Raw genomic sequence first — 14,538 nt, 5'->3', positions numbered from 1 at the left:
TTTTTAAATGAGAGACTGTCCAGAAATCATGTGTCCTTTGTGCCTGGTATATGCTAATCTCTTACAAGTATGAACTGGTTATGTAATATATTTTGTGGGTTAAATGATTATGCTGCTATTCCTTTCTCTTGTTATATTCTGAAAAATTATCTTAACTTCTTGCTATGGAATCATGTATGTTTCGGCAATAATAATTAATTTTAAAAGTGTATATGTGGAGCAGAAACACTCTGCTTATGCTCCAATGTCCTCGGTTATCACCACTGGTTCAAGTACTCCAGAACTTTGGTTCTAATATTTAAAACAAGTTCCAGGTCTAAACCCTAGTGAGTCTGTAGTTCAAACTAATATTTGAAAGCAGATTTAGGCTGCAATCTTCAATTTGTCTGTTTTGTTGCAAATTTGGCAGAAACCAGTGGGATTAAAGTTAATTTTTATAAAAGTTAATTTTATTCAGGATTGTCATGTGGCAATACATGTGTGGTGAACTGATTTTTTTTTACTTCAGTTACATTGTATGACCATTTTTCATTCACATAATAATTTAATCATTCTGCCTATTTACTTTTCTACTCTTTTCTCATCTGCATCTTAACAATGCATCATGCCTGGTTCTCAGGGTCCAAGGTAGGTTTCCGGAAGCCAGTGGTTAATTGTTCAAGTAGTCTTGGGGCTTTGGACGCTTGCTAGGACTATTTAGTATTGAGAAGCTCCCCCCCCCGCTTCTTCATAATGAATTCCACAGATTCCAGGATTAAATCCTGGCATATAGGGTTCAACAAGCCTGACTTCCAGGTCAAATGAATCCCAGTCACAATGTCAGTACAAGCCCCTTCGTAGCCCCCATATCAGCGAGTTTGCATGTGACTTCATTGGAATTTTGGACATATTGTCAACCTGTCTTACTCCCAGTCACTGTAATAAGAGTTGCTCTATATGCTTCCGCACCACAGTGGTCCTACAGCGTGGACTCAAGACTAGATTAGGTGATGGCTGGTTAGGGCAAAGATCAAATAACTGTTAGATCCCTCTTAAGTGTCTGATTGTTCTCTGGAAAAAATGGAGAGTGCCAAGAGGACATTGCTTGGGTGTGTGAGGCTGGTGAAGGGGGGGAGGGGAGGAAAGAGCGTCAGGAAATCCTACATTTCTAAAGTGCCTTTAGCGACAAAGTCAGAGTGGGTACACCTCAGTTGAGAGTGCTTATTTGCCTGTTACATAATATTAAAAAAAAGTTGAGAAGACGAGGTAATAAATTATTCTGCAGTATATTCTCTTCCCTTCCACTTTAGTGATACATCCCCTTCTAGAATGAACTGATGGAGGGAAGTTCAGGGCCATTAGGTAGTTGGTAGATGAGAATGGCTAACTTTGTTTTAAATTAGTCTGCATAGCATGTCAGCACTAGACTAGAGCCATCTCCTTATGAAGAAAATCTCTTCCTGATTTGACTTGTCAGATATCTGCAATTGCACACGTGTGTCTCTGATGCATTCCCAAATAATCTATGTTAAATGCTCATGCCTGGCAAATGCATTTCCTCCAACTGTTGGAGCTGTAAGGAAATGTCTGTGTGGGATGAAATATTTTAAAATACATTTTGGGCTGACATTTCACCAGGCCTTATAGAAGTGGTATACTCACCTAGGGTGTATGCCTTAACAGACTTCACATGTTAAGAATTTATCCCAACAGCTAAAATAAAATAAAAAATCTGCCCTTTCTCCTGTTGCTACAATACATTTAAGATTTGCAGATGATAATCAGTTTTAGCCAAGCTCCAGTTTAGGGTCGGACAGTTCTTAGGTTTATTATTATTATATTAAACATTTAACTTGTTTTGCACTTTTTTCATTCTTCTTGAGGAGGTGTGGTGGATTAGAGCCTTTCTTAGCCCTTGAAGTTGATTCAGAAACTTCTGCTGCCCGCCTGCATAGTGAGCACAAGGGAATTATTTCAGCATTCCTTTCTTTGACACTTCCTACACTGTTGTAGCTTTCAATTTTAAGCGGAGTAGTGAAGCAATTCCCAGTGGATATTTTTGGTAGTTGTTCATATGTAAGTTGCATGCTGTGAGTCTCTAATTTATTCAGCAAGCCGTTGCAAAATTGCTAGGCCCCTAGATACAGCACTGTGCAAACAGTCTTTTTTTTCCTTAATGCAGGTAGCCAGATATCCAGGGAATTCTCTAAACAGTTGAGCTTAAAACTGATAATTCATCCTTTTTTCTTTGCAAAATGTTTTGTAGATTATAATGTATTTTTTTGCACAGCAGTTATTCACATGATGAGAACCCTCTCGGTAAAGACTCCTGGGATAATGCAAGTAAATAGTAGGCATTTTGAAAGATTTTTCCCTCCATTTAGCATTTTATTCAACTATTGTAGTATTTAAATAGAGATTTTTAAGCAGCAAGAGATATTGGTAAGTGGTTTCTTTTAGCTTAACATGATTGTTACAGAGCCCCAGATATGTTATCCAGAGCTGTTACACAGCTTGATATAAATATTAGGAAGAAATTAATTTTTGCAGGCAAGGCTTTAAAAGTCAGTAGACGTTTGCCTAAAGAAAATTTAGCTGATACCTGTTCTGTGAACAACTGTTGCTAATAATATATGATGCACAGAATGTAGCAGTTCCACTTTAAAGCTAGTTTTCAGGGATTGCAGCTTTCCTTCCCACAAACACTACCCAAAGGACTGATTTGATTTGACAAGCAAGCATGTAGATGGGGAAGTCTTAGACCCAGTTCAGATGCTCTGTGATCCAATATGGGCCCACTTCTGAGCTTGCAACATGGATAAGGATTGTGTGAAGACACTGATTGCATAGCTGGAGATCCATATGGGATCTGCAGCTGTGATAACCATAATTTACACAGTTGTATCACACTTTTTAAAAGCAGCTATGATACACAAATTGTGGCAGCACTTGTACAACCCCTATGTTGAGTTTGCAATTTAGAATTTGCCACCTCAAAACTATTCCTACTGAGTCACAGGCCTGTCAGAGAGATCAGAGCAATTGCATGGAGGCCACTAAACATCTTTTAAATATGTTTTTAAAGTTGTTTTGTTTTAATATGTTTTAAAGTCTTCTGTTTGTAAGATGCTTTTAGTGTTTTTGTTTGCTGCCCTGGGCTCTTTTTGGGAGGAAGGGCAGGATATAAATGTAATAAAATCATCATCATCATCATCTAAACTGGGCCTTAACCCTTGTTCATAATAAGGTTCAAACTTTATAATCTGATGGTTGCTTCCCCATTGGTAGTACTATCTAAAACTTAAATTTTTCAAGGCAGTCACCCATGTAATTTATATTTCAATGACTTCATCTAGCTCCATCTGTCCCAGTATAGCATGAGACAGTTTACTTCTCTTATGTCTGGTTATGCTGCTTGATGGAGTTAGAAGGGCATGACTGGTACCTTTTGTCACCACAGTGATTTTTTATCTTGTACTCCAAGAACGTCTGGTGACCAACGCCCACCACCCATGACCATTGGCTGATTTGGCTGGGGATGATGGCAGTTGTAGTCCAGCATCTGGGGACCCAAGGTTGAAGGACTCTGGTTATAGGAAGCATATTTATGCCATTACATTAGCTAGCTTATATAGCAATAGCAAGGGTTTTGATGCATGATCCTGCAGGATGATATAGCAGTAATTTATATGGGAAAGACCTCACATTAACTATCTACTAATGAGCTGTATTAGCAACTTGAGAAATACTTAGGCTAAACTAAATTATTTGAGTGACACAAACTGAAGGAGAGATCTCTGAACGTAGCACTGCCAAGATTTAGATTGCCTGACCGCGATAATGGACTGGATGAGAGCTAATAAACTGAGACTCAATCCAGACAAGACTGAGACACTGTTGGTGAGTGCCTTCCCTGCCCAGATGGTGGATGTTCACCCTGTTCTAGATGGGGTTACACTCCCCTTGAAGGAACAGGTTCGTAGCCTGGGGATTCTTTTCGATCCTTCCTTGTCTCTTGAGGCACAGGTGGCCTTGGTGGCGAGGAATGCGTTCTACCACCTTCGGCTGGTAGCCCAGCTACGTCCCTATCTGGACAGGGATGACCTCGCCTCAGTTATTCATGCTCTGGTAACTAGACTGGATTACTGTAACGCGCTCTACGTAGGGGTGCCCTTGAAGACAGTTCGGAAACTCCAGCTAGTGCAAAATGCGGCAGCCAGATTGTTGACGGGAACTAGCCGATCAGCGCATATAACACCTGTTCTGGCCCGTTTGCTCTGGCTACCTATTTGCTTCCGAGCCAGATTCAAGGTGCTGGTTTTGACCTATAAAGCCTTACACGGCGTGGGACCGCAATATCTTGTGGAACGCCTCTCCCGCTATGAACCTACCTGGTCACTTCGCTCAGCATCTAAGGCCCTCCTCCGGGTACCAACTCATTGGGAAGCCCGGAGGATAGTTACTAGATCCAGGGCCTTTTCTGTAGTGGCCCCCGAACTGTGGAACAGCCTCCCCGAAGATGTACGCCTGGCGCCTACGCTGCTGTCTTTCCGGCGCCAGGTTAAGACCTGACTATGCTCCCAAGCATTTTAACTGTTAAATGTTTAAATGTTTATAACGTTATTGTGTGTAGCTTGATTTTATTGTCATATTTTGTATTTTAACCTTTTTGTACACCGCCCAGAGAGCTATTCGCTATGGGCGATCTATAAATGAAACAAAATAAATAAATAAAGAAATAAATTTGTACAAGTATTGTCATTAGTGAGGGCCTTCAAGTGGAGATAGAAATTTTTGGATCTCTTGCTTTTAGAACTCTTGCTTAACAGTCAGCCACTCCGACTAAAGTTATGTGAGGGAAACAGGGCATCTCGTAGCAACTCCCACTCTGCTGTGGATGTGGCCAGTGACAGCTTTGGTTTAAATTTGGGTGGGAGGCTACATGTGTCTGCTGTAGAATAAAAAGATGGGGGAAACCTTGAGAAAGAATGATACTGTTCACAATGTTTTCCTTTTGGAAAGGAAAGGGGCTTTCCCTCTGCCCAGTGCCCCACTTCTCCCCTTCCCCTTTCTGCCCCCCTCCTCCCCTCCCCCAGGTCTGAGTATATGGTGAGTGGTGGCAACACCTGCAATCAGCCCAAATAACAAGACATGTGCTTTGCTGATCTTGTTTTAGGAGGGACGAAGCAACAATAGTAAGAAAGTTGATGTAGTTCAGATAGTCACTTTAAATATGTTAGATTTACTTTGCAATTTTAGTGAAGTTTCCTACAGTAAATCAGTGTCTTTTGCTTCTGTTTCTGTGAATATGTGAAGTACAACAACACTTTGCAACACTAAAAAAAAAAGCTCCAAAAACAATTGTGGAATAATGGCACTGACTGTTCTGCAGAATAGTTTTCAATGGACATGAGGAATGTCTCAGTTTGCACAAGATGAAACAGGGGGAGGTGGAATATATTCTAGCAAAATTCTATATGTAATCTATATTTTAATTGACAGTGCCCACCTTTCCTTAAGTGGAGGAGTTTAAGCATAGCAGGTTGAAAACATGCATCTTGTGCAGGCCAAGTTTGTTTTTTCCAACAGCTGGAGTCATTGCTTAAGTAGCAACATATTGTAATCAGTCTGATTTTACATCAAACTGCAGTTTCAGATTCAACTGTTAATGTGCCCAAAATGGAAATAGAGCATAACCTCCAGTTTGAAACACAAAAGGGTGTCTTCACCATCATATGACACTGACCAAAAAAGGCTTTGAAATTAATAAAAATACATTTGACACAGATTTCTAGGATGAATAATGAAAGAAATATAATTTTCTAGATTAGATTCTCTGTAGAAACAGTAGCAACACAGAAAAGAAGCAAAGTAAGAACACCAACAAACATACAAAAATGTAATTCTCCACCTTTGGAGATGGCAGGTGTTGCCACTATTCACCATATGCTCAGAGGCAAATGCTACCAAATTCTTCCAAGCTACACAGGAAGTGGATTGGACTGTGGAAGACCAACCCAAATGGTGTTTGCATTTTGACAAATTTGTAGGGCAGTCCAATATCTCAGAGAGGAGGTCAGGTCTCCTGCTCCCCTGGTGCATTCACTATAGGTGCCCAATTTCCCTGCTTTTAAAAGTTTGGTAGAAATATCTGTGGGCTATTGGTACGTTCTTAAACCGCAAGGTTTTTTGCCTATTAACGAATATTTCTAGTCACAACTGAATGTTTTCTGTTTGTTCTGAAATACTCATTTCAATTACAAGGCAGCATCCATCATGGATGGACTTCAGTATGATAAGGATGACAGGTATACTGCCAGGCTAATGTTCAAGCAGTTGAATGTATATTTGGATTGGGAGCTAAATGAATATCTGCTTAACTTTGAGGCCTGATAGCTTTTTTACACTTGGGTAATGGAAAAAAACCCTAATCTGATAAGTATCATACTTAGCTAAGAAATGAATGTTTGAACTGAGAATATTTTTCCCCAGTAATGACCCCTGCTGATTTTGCATTAGATAAATCTGTTCATCCCAATTTACGCTAAAGTCAGATACTTAGCCCTGGAGGAACATAATCTACTTTCCCATACTCTGTAATACCTGGCTGAAAATGGGCAGCAGGGTCACACAGAAATGTTACAGCTGCTGTCAAGTGGGTCACTCCATCTTGTTAAGTGTTCTGAACTTGATGTGTAAACTAACACAGCCAGTGAAGATATTTGTGTGTGTGTGGTAATGTCAGTTGAGTGGTAACTGTGCAAAACAACCAGCCATTGTGCACATTCACCATGCTTCATAGAGATTGTGCACATAACCTATCTGGAAAGGAGGATAGGAGACAAGGTGGGCTACAAGGGGGTAATTATGCATGTGTCTCATCAAGGCAAGCATCAGGGATTGACTTTGATGGTTACTTGCCAAGGACCACACCCCACTTGGAGGGTCACTGCCAATCCCAGTCAGGTGGGCCCACTTATGTAAGGAGGAAGACGTGGGGCCACAGGCGGACCACTGCAAGCATCTTACCTATGAGCCCTGTGAAACCTGGAAACAGCACAGTGTGTGGTGGCATTTACTATGGAGAGAGAGGTTGTAAATATGTGCAAGTGTATGAACATGATTTACTTCTCACTGAGATAGCAAACCTGTGTCTTGGCTATAATATTTTAAATGTAAGATGATGGAATGCTGTTCCATATAGAACAAAAAATAAATCCACCCATAAAAAACCATCATGGCAAGGAGAAGGCCATGCTAGAGTCCTTCTCCTTGACAATCTATTTTTCTCTGTGAGCTTCTACTTGCAGGCTAGACACCAGCTTACCATTATTTCTAGATGTGCCAACAGATGTTTAATACTATATATTAGTGGGGAGCTGATTTGAGAAAGCAGGTGGGATTGTAATTGGCTGTAATTCAAATCCAAAGATTGGGTTCCATCCATATGTTGTTGACGCGGACCAGAAGGTCCGCTCATATAACACCTGTTCTGGCTCGTCTGCACTGGCTCCCTATTTGTTTCCGGGCTAGATTCAAAGTGCTGGTTTTGACCTATAAAGCCTTACACGGCATGGGACCGCAATACCTGGTGGAACGCCTCTCCCAATATGAACCTACCCGTACACTGCGCTCAACATCTAAGGCCCTCCTCCGAGTGCCATCTCATCGAGAAGCTCGGAGGGTGGTGACTAGATCTAGGGCCTTTTCGGTGGTGGCCCCCGAATTGTGGAACAGTCTCGCCGATGAGGTGTGCCTGGCGCCGACGCTGCTATCCTTTCGGCGTCAGGTGAAAACCTTTTTATTCTCCCAGGCATTTTAAAGTGTATTTTAATCTGTTTTTAAAGTGTATTTTAAACTGTACTTTTATGTTGTATTATGATGCTGTTTGCTTTTTGTTGTTATTTGTTTGTTTTTGGTTTTTGACTTTATTATATTTATTGTAGTTATATATTGTGCTGTTTTTATCTATTATGTACACCGCCCAGAGAGCCGTCAGGCTTAGGGCGGTATATAAATGAAATAAAAATAAATAAATAAATAAAATGTCTGATGGAAAATGAGGGATTTGCTGGTATGGAACAGTAGTACCCCTCTCTTCCTCCCTGCTACCATACTTACTGGTATATCTAGCTTGAGTTTGTAGTTCCAGCATAAATATAAATATCCCAACAAATGAGCTCCATTATCTGTTTACCCCTTTCAACAGAGTATTTTGTCATGGTTATCAGTACACCAGTGTTATATGAACTTCTTGTAAGAGGGTTAGTAGTGGGTACATATTTACCTACAGAGTGTGTTTGTATAGGCTGCCATTTAATAAACTGATGTCTCTCCAAGCCACATGTACCTGGTTGTTTCAAATGCTCTGATACCACAAGTCCCTGAAAAAGTAAAACTCCTAGGCTTGCAGGAAAGTACTCATCCTGTTAAATAATATATTATCTAATTATTTCAGCAAGCTTTACAAAATGTTCTTCAAAAGACTTGGATCACCTGTAATATTTGGATATATCCATGGCTAAGACTACCTTGATTTCTTATTTGGACATGGATGCTTGCTCTTTTTTTACAGGGTTGGTTTTCACAAATGCTGCATTTTGACAAGCTCTACAGCACGCTGCCACAGCATTTGCCCATTTCTACTTCAAGTAAAACATAGAACAATGTAGCCTAGATGTAGTTACCAAAGGCAACTTGAAATGTTATTCATTACATAAAAATTAGTCACAAAAATCCTGATTATGTATCGGTATGTGCATACAACTCCTCCTCCCTTGGCCCTGCTTTCATGCAAGCAGTGCACTAAATACATAATCAAAGATGCAGTATGATTTATTTCATTACTGCAGTGTAACATATTTGCATGAGCTGAAAGCAGAAGGATTGCCGTTCTCCTTGAAAGAGTACAAATGTGCTTGAGAAGGTAGATTTCATGCAATGGCTCGTTGCTACTGCATGATAAATCATGTTAGGGTTTTTTTGTTTTTTTGTTTTAAAAAGCAAACAAACAAGCCAACAGATTTTATGAAGAATGACAAGCAAGCTTGCCGGTAACAGAATCAAATGTTTCACCACCTTTCCTTATGTGGTCTGAAAAGGAAATGTTGCCTTAGAACTCATTTATTATCTGAGGGAAAATCAAATGCAGTGGCATATTGTCAGAGGTGCTTTATTGCCATAATTTAGAAAGGTCAACTGAATTAATCGACTTCTCAACAAACATATTGTTAAGCTCCCCAATTCCTGACATATTTATGAGAAAGTGACAGGTAGGAGGAAGATGATTTGCCTTTTTGCTGGGTTTTTGTTTGTTCATGCTTTGTACACTGCAGAACCAAGATTAACTTACAGGTTGGAGTTGTCCAGGAAATAACTGCTTTGGCACTGGGAAGTGGGGGGGGGGGAGGAAGGGAGGGAGAACAGGTTCCCTCCAAAATTGGAGAGGAAGGTGCCATCTGAGGAGGTATGTAGCTCTTCAGTTGCTTTCAGAACACGTATCCACAAACTGTATAAGGTCTATAATAAACATATTTTTTAAAACTATTTTTCATAGTATTCAACTGCTGTCATCTATTATTTCTCTTTCCCTGTTTGTGAAGTGATATCTCTTAATTAACCAAGCTGATATTAATGGGAGACTTTTTAAAAATTAATGTGTGCTGTTGTACTTTAATGATTGTATTTTAATGTCAAGGCATGTAACAAGGTTTAGCTTACTTTAGACATATTATGTTTTCTCTCTCTCTTTCATGCACACACACCAAAGCTAGCCTAACGAGTCGGTTTCTGTTACCTACTTTATAGGTAGCTTTTGTTATGTTTTTTTATTTTTCAGCACAGTTTTGCTGATTCCAGATGGCAATGCTGGTCAAAACTGCAGAACCAGTATAAACCCCCTAACTCCCAGTACATTTTTTAAAGAAAACAGTTCTGAGTTTTTCTATTGGGGAAGCATAGCAAAGGATATACAGTAAAGGATCTGAACCCAGAATTTTCTCCAATGCAAAAAATGTATTCAGTGGCATTGTGCTGTGATTCTTTTAATTACCAGAGAATATTAGATCTCTTGTGGTTAATGATATCCTTTTTACCTTGCATATGTCAGTTGCAGCTGTAACAGGCATTCCTACTGGCTTTTCCAACTGTCAGGTGTGTGTGTCTGTGTGTGTGTGTGGAAGTAATTTGCCACAATCCTTAAAATGTAGTCTGGCAGAAATTCAATAACTGTTTGTGATATTCTCATTCAGCTTTCGTCATCAGTGGTTTTTAGCTCCCATTGTGACATACTGTGGCATTTGCTGTAATCCAGCTATTGGAAGGGGGTTAAAAAGGCTGTCCAGTGTCTCATGTAATTGGTTTCCAAACAGAGAAAGTGTGCTGTTTCATTTTTGTAGTGAAAGCCCTGATAATCAGATTATTCAAACCTATTGATATTTTTCAGCAGAGTAAAGCACCCATCTGAGTGAGTGCCCTACTGAAAAGGGGAAAAAAAGGATTTAGATTAATGAGGATTTGGTGTAGGTGGTGGGAGTCTCGGAGCAGACAGGCGCTCCTTTGTATTTCTCTCTGAAAGAGTAAAATGTGGCGGAGGAGGAGGGGAAGAAAATCTGTCAGGCTTTCAACTAAAAAGGAAAATAAATGCATAAATAGTAAACATCACACACACACAACTTCAGATAAAGAAAGCACTTACCTTGCAAAGAGTAGTTTGAGTCCTGGAACACGCCTGCATATCTGAATCCCTTAGTTCAGGTAATCACATAGCGATGCTAATGTTGGGGTGACAAGTAGATGCACACAGAGATAAGGTTGTCTTTACAGTTGTCTCTATATATCCTGTAATGTGAGGGCAATCTCCGTGCAGCAGGCTCAGATCCTTTACTTTTTCCAGAGCTCTGTCGCTGGCTGTCAGAAGCTCACAATCCAAGGGGGGGGGAGGAAGAGAGATGCTTGCTTGCTAGCTTTTCTTCTTCCTCATCCTTGTTTCCATGGTGGTTACTGGTGCATCGTTCACCCGATCAGTTGTCACACTGATATGGTGCTGCCTGCTCAGCAGTCATTAATAACTGAATACCTTTCACTCCCCAGAGAGGAGCCAATAGCTTTAGAGTGCCAAGATGTAGCATTTGCAGCTGCGCCAGTCTGGTTGGTTGAGGCAACCTGTCTGTCAGATGACACTGCTGCTTAGGTTACAAATAAGCAGAGCAACCCTTTCTGTGCTTCTTGGCATTCTTTTTGATACATGAAAGGAAGAGGCATGATTTTCCTCCCCTGTGAACCGCTGAGCTGTGTGTTTAATGTGTAGAGGGTGTGCAAGGGCTGGAACAGTGTTGAAAGAGAACGATCAAAATTGGGTAAATTATTTCTCAGGTTTTGTCAGCTCACCGGTAAAAATCCTTTGTGTGTGTGTTTTTAGTAACAGGTATGATATACTTACTAACCGTACGCTGTTCTAGAGCTTCTGTACGTTCTTCCCTTTTTAACCCTTAGGTTACTGACTGGCAGACAAATCCATTTTTACTCATTTCCAAATATGGAGTCACCAAAGAATTAGTAAGCAAATGCAGGCACATAGAAAACATGAGCTTTGTTTCTCTTCATATGTGTACAGTTGGTTGGGTAGATTTTGTGGGTTAATGTGAAAAGATAGACTGAAACAGCTTTTTTCCCCCTTTCATACTTTCCTTAATTTCTAGACAAACTAACCTATCAGCAACCTATACTGAAAATTTACAGAAATTTGGGCAGGCTGTAAAAGATATTCTTGCTTCTAAAAATAGATAGAATGCAAAATATTGTTTGCAAATGCCCTAAGGAGGAGCTTTATGCAAAGAGTGAGGGGAATAAAAGCATATGAAGTTTTGGTAATCAACAGGTCAAATCTGGAAAAGGGTTGGATTTACTCTACACATTCCCTGATAAACCCTGGCTTTTGAGAGGCCACCCTCTAGTGGAATAAAATAAAACTTAATTCTCATTTGTTCACTTCAACGTATGTATAAAAGTTATATGCAATAATAGCAATAGTTTTCAATGGCAGCAAGCAATGATGTTTCAAATGAAAGTAATAGTAGATTGTTGTCTTTGAAGGTACAAGTATACATTTAAATATAAAAAATTGCTGCTTTAATAAGGTGCCAGGTATCAAGTGCTGTATTATTACATTTTACTAGCACTGTGGGATGTTTTATTTTGACTTCGCTGGAAATTCTCAAAAATAGATTGCTAATGTTTCACTGCTAAAATTGCTGACTTTGAACTATTAAAATATTATCTGAGATAGCTTTTAGTTTTTTTACTATAAATACTTTGAAACATACACTAAATAAATGTTCTAATCTTTAGTATTGCCATCCTACAATATTAGGATTAAATATAAACAGTCGTGTTGCTTTCCAAATTGCCATTCACTTCTCATAAAAGAAAAGAGCCTTGTTTAACAGTGCAGTTCATAGTAAACTGCCTTATACCAAGTTAGACCATTGGTCCATCTATCTCAGTATTGCCTACACTGATTGGCTGTGGCTCACAGGAGTTTCAGGCAGGAATCTTTCCAAGTTCTAACTGGAGATGCCGGGGACCTTTTGCCAGCAAAGCATGTGACGTACAATTAAGCTTTCACCTACTTCTGAATATGCTTAGCTAGAAGTAAACCCTGCTGTGTTCAATGGGGTTTGCTCCCAACAAGTATAGGTTTGCAATCAGGGAATTGCTAAAAGTTATGTGCATTATTAAAATTACGTTAACATTAATTCTGATTAAGTGTTTCACTGTCAGGTGTTGTTTCCATCGTGAAAACTGAAATCCCTCTTCTTACATGGATGTTTCCATACATTTTACTGAAGGATATAGCTGTGCATTCTCAAAGGGAGCTGGTTTTTTTCTATTTAAGTGAATGGCAAAGCTCAGGGGCAGGAATGCGTAACAGAAGATGATGAGCCTTACCTCAAAGGAATCTCTCATGCATGTGGATACCATTTACTAGATCACACAAACTTTATACCTGTACAGTAGGGCCCCACTCATATGGCGGGTTATGTTCCGGACCCTTGCTGTAAAGCAGAACCCATTGAATAGAATGGCACGCGATGCCCGAAAACTGCTGTAAAAGCGGAAGAAGCGCCGTATGAGTGGGGCTTTAGTGTAATTAAGACCGCTGTATTAGCGAAGCGCTGTAAAGCAAAGCGCTGTAAAGCGGGGCCCTACTGTACATGCTAATTTCTTAAGTCAGATATAGAATGTGATGCTGCTATTCCAGGGAGGGAGGAGGATCTGGCAGAATAATTGAATATAAGGAATTGAGATTATACACTTATTAACCAACTATATAAGTGGTTCATTCTGGTTGATTGCTCTTGGACTGTATAATTGGAGGGCTAAATAATCAAACCAATTCAAATACAATTTCATCAAAGGAGTAAGGTGTTGTAATCTTACTGTCATATTTTAAAGTACTTGCTTGATTATTTACAGGTGTACGCAGCAACAATGTTAAGCAAGGTTTAAATAATATACTTTATTCATAACAGAGAATGTTTTAATTTTCATTTGGATTATTTTCAAGGATGCTTTAGCTCCAGAATGCTTGCAAAGCAAATCTTTTTTGTAACTGAGACAATTATAATGATTAAGGTTCATTAGAGGTTCTTTTCTTGCTGATTTCACCACAATGATAGCAGAAGATTCTATTAAACTGAGTTTATATACAGCTTTGTAGGTTTGACTTTGTGTTTAGATTTCATATAATTGAACCATTGAGTGAGGTCTTCTGGAGGTTTGGGGTGAGGTATCTTTAATATGTGGGTGACTCCTATTTTTCCTTTTCATCAGGTGAAGCAGGTAAAGTGCTAAATCCATGTGATTTTATAGATTATGGCATTCAGCAACAACATTAAAGTTGAGGTTAGAGGGAAAGGCAGAAGAGAACCCCTGATTGAACACACACACACACACACACACATACACACCCTCACCTGGCTCATCTGACCCTTAGTTGTGCTGGGAGTTGATATATGTCAGGTTTTTGTAATTGTTTGTATCTAGAAATGAAATAAACTGGCATACCTCAGAACTCATATTGATCTTAGATAGTCTCTTGGAGAACAAGGCTATATGCAGGAAATATAAACAGAATGCATTTGTATCACCAGTAAATGTAAGTGCAGCAGGTGCTCAGAAGCAAATGAAAATTATTGTAATTATTCACATTTCAATACTGCCCATTCCCCAAGGACTTCAAAGCAGCATACATTGGATACTGTTTTATCCTCACAACAATGCTGTGAGTATGTTAGGCTAAGAAATGCTGGCTTGACCAAAGTCAACCAATAATCTTTGTGACTGAGGGAGGATTTTATTTGTGATCTCCTTCATCTGGGTCCAACATTATCCTTTATTACCTCACAACACTGACTGTTTCATTTTAATTTAGGAACTATTACTCATTGGGTTCCAAAGAACTGCTCAGGCACATCTGCTTGTCCAAAGAGTCTTAGGGCTGATATTTCTCCCAACAATAACCTCTCCAGCCCATAATGCCACATGTCAAATTGCGAC

General features: G+C 39.6%; 2 protein-coding genes across 23 annotated transcripts in view; one reads left to right on the top strand and one right to left on the bottom strand.

Annotated features, from left to right (window-relative positions):
* The window catches only part of LRRN3 (leucine rich repeat neuronal 3), a 66,205-nt gene extending 55,201 nt beyond the window's left edge, over positions 1–11,004 (bottom strand). Inside the window, exon 1 of the mRNA XM_061639965.1 lies at positions 10,676–11,004. The gene's annotated coding sequence lies outside the window, so the exon portion shown is untranslated. The remainder of the gene's footprint in view (positions 1–10,675) is intronic.
* Positions 1–14,538, top strand: part of IMMP2L (inner mitochondrial membrane peptidase subunit 2) — a 797,369-nt gene that overhangs the window by 348,665 nt on the left and 434,166 nt on the right. The window lies entirely within an intron of this gene.

The sequence above is a fragment of the Rhineura floridana genome, chromosome 8, assembly GCF_030035675.1.
Source record: "Rhineura floridana isolate rRhiFlo1 chromosome 8, rRhiFlo1.hap2, whole genome shotgun sequence".
In the NCBI taxonomy this organism is placed as follows: domain Eukaryota; kingdom Metazoa; phylum Chordata; class Lepidosauria; order Squamata; family Rhineuridae; genus Rhineura; species Rhineura floridana.
The sequence above is the reverse complement of the archived record's forward strand: the minus strand, read 5'-3'. Positions and strand labels throughout refer to the sequence as shown.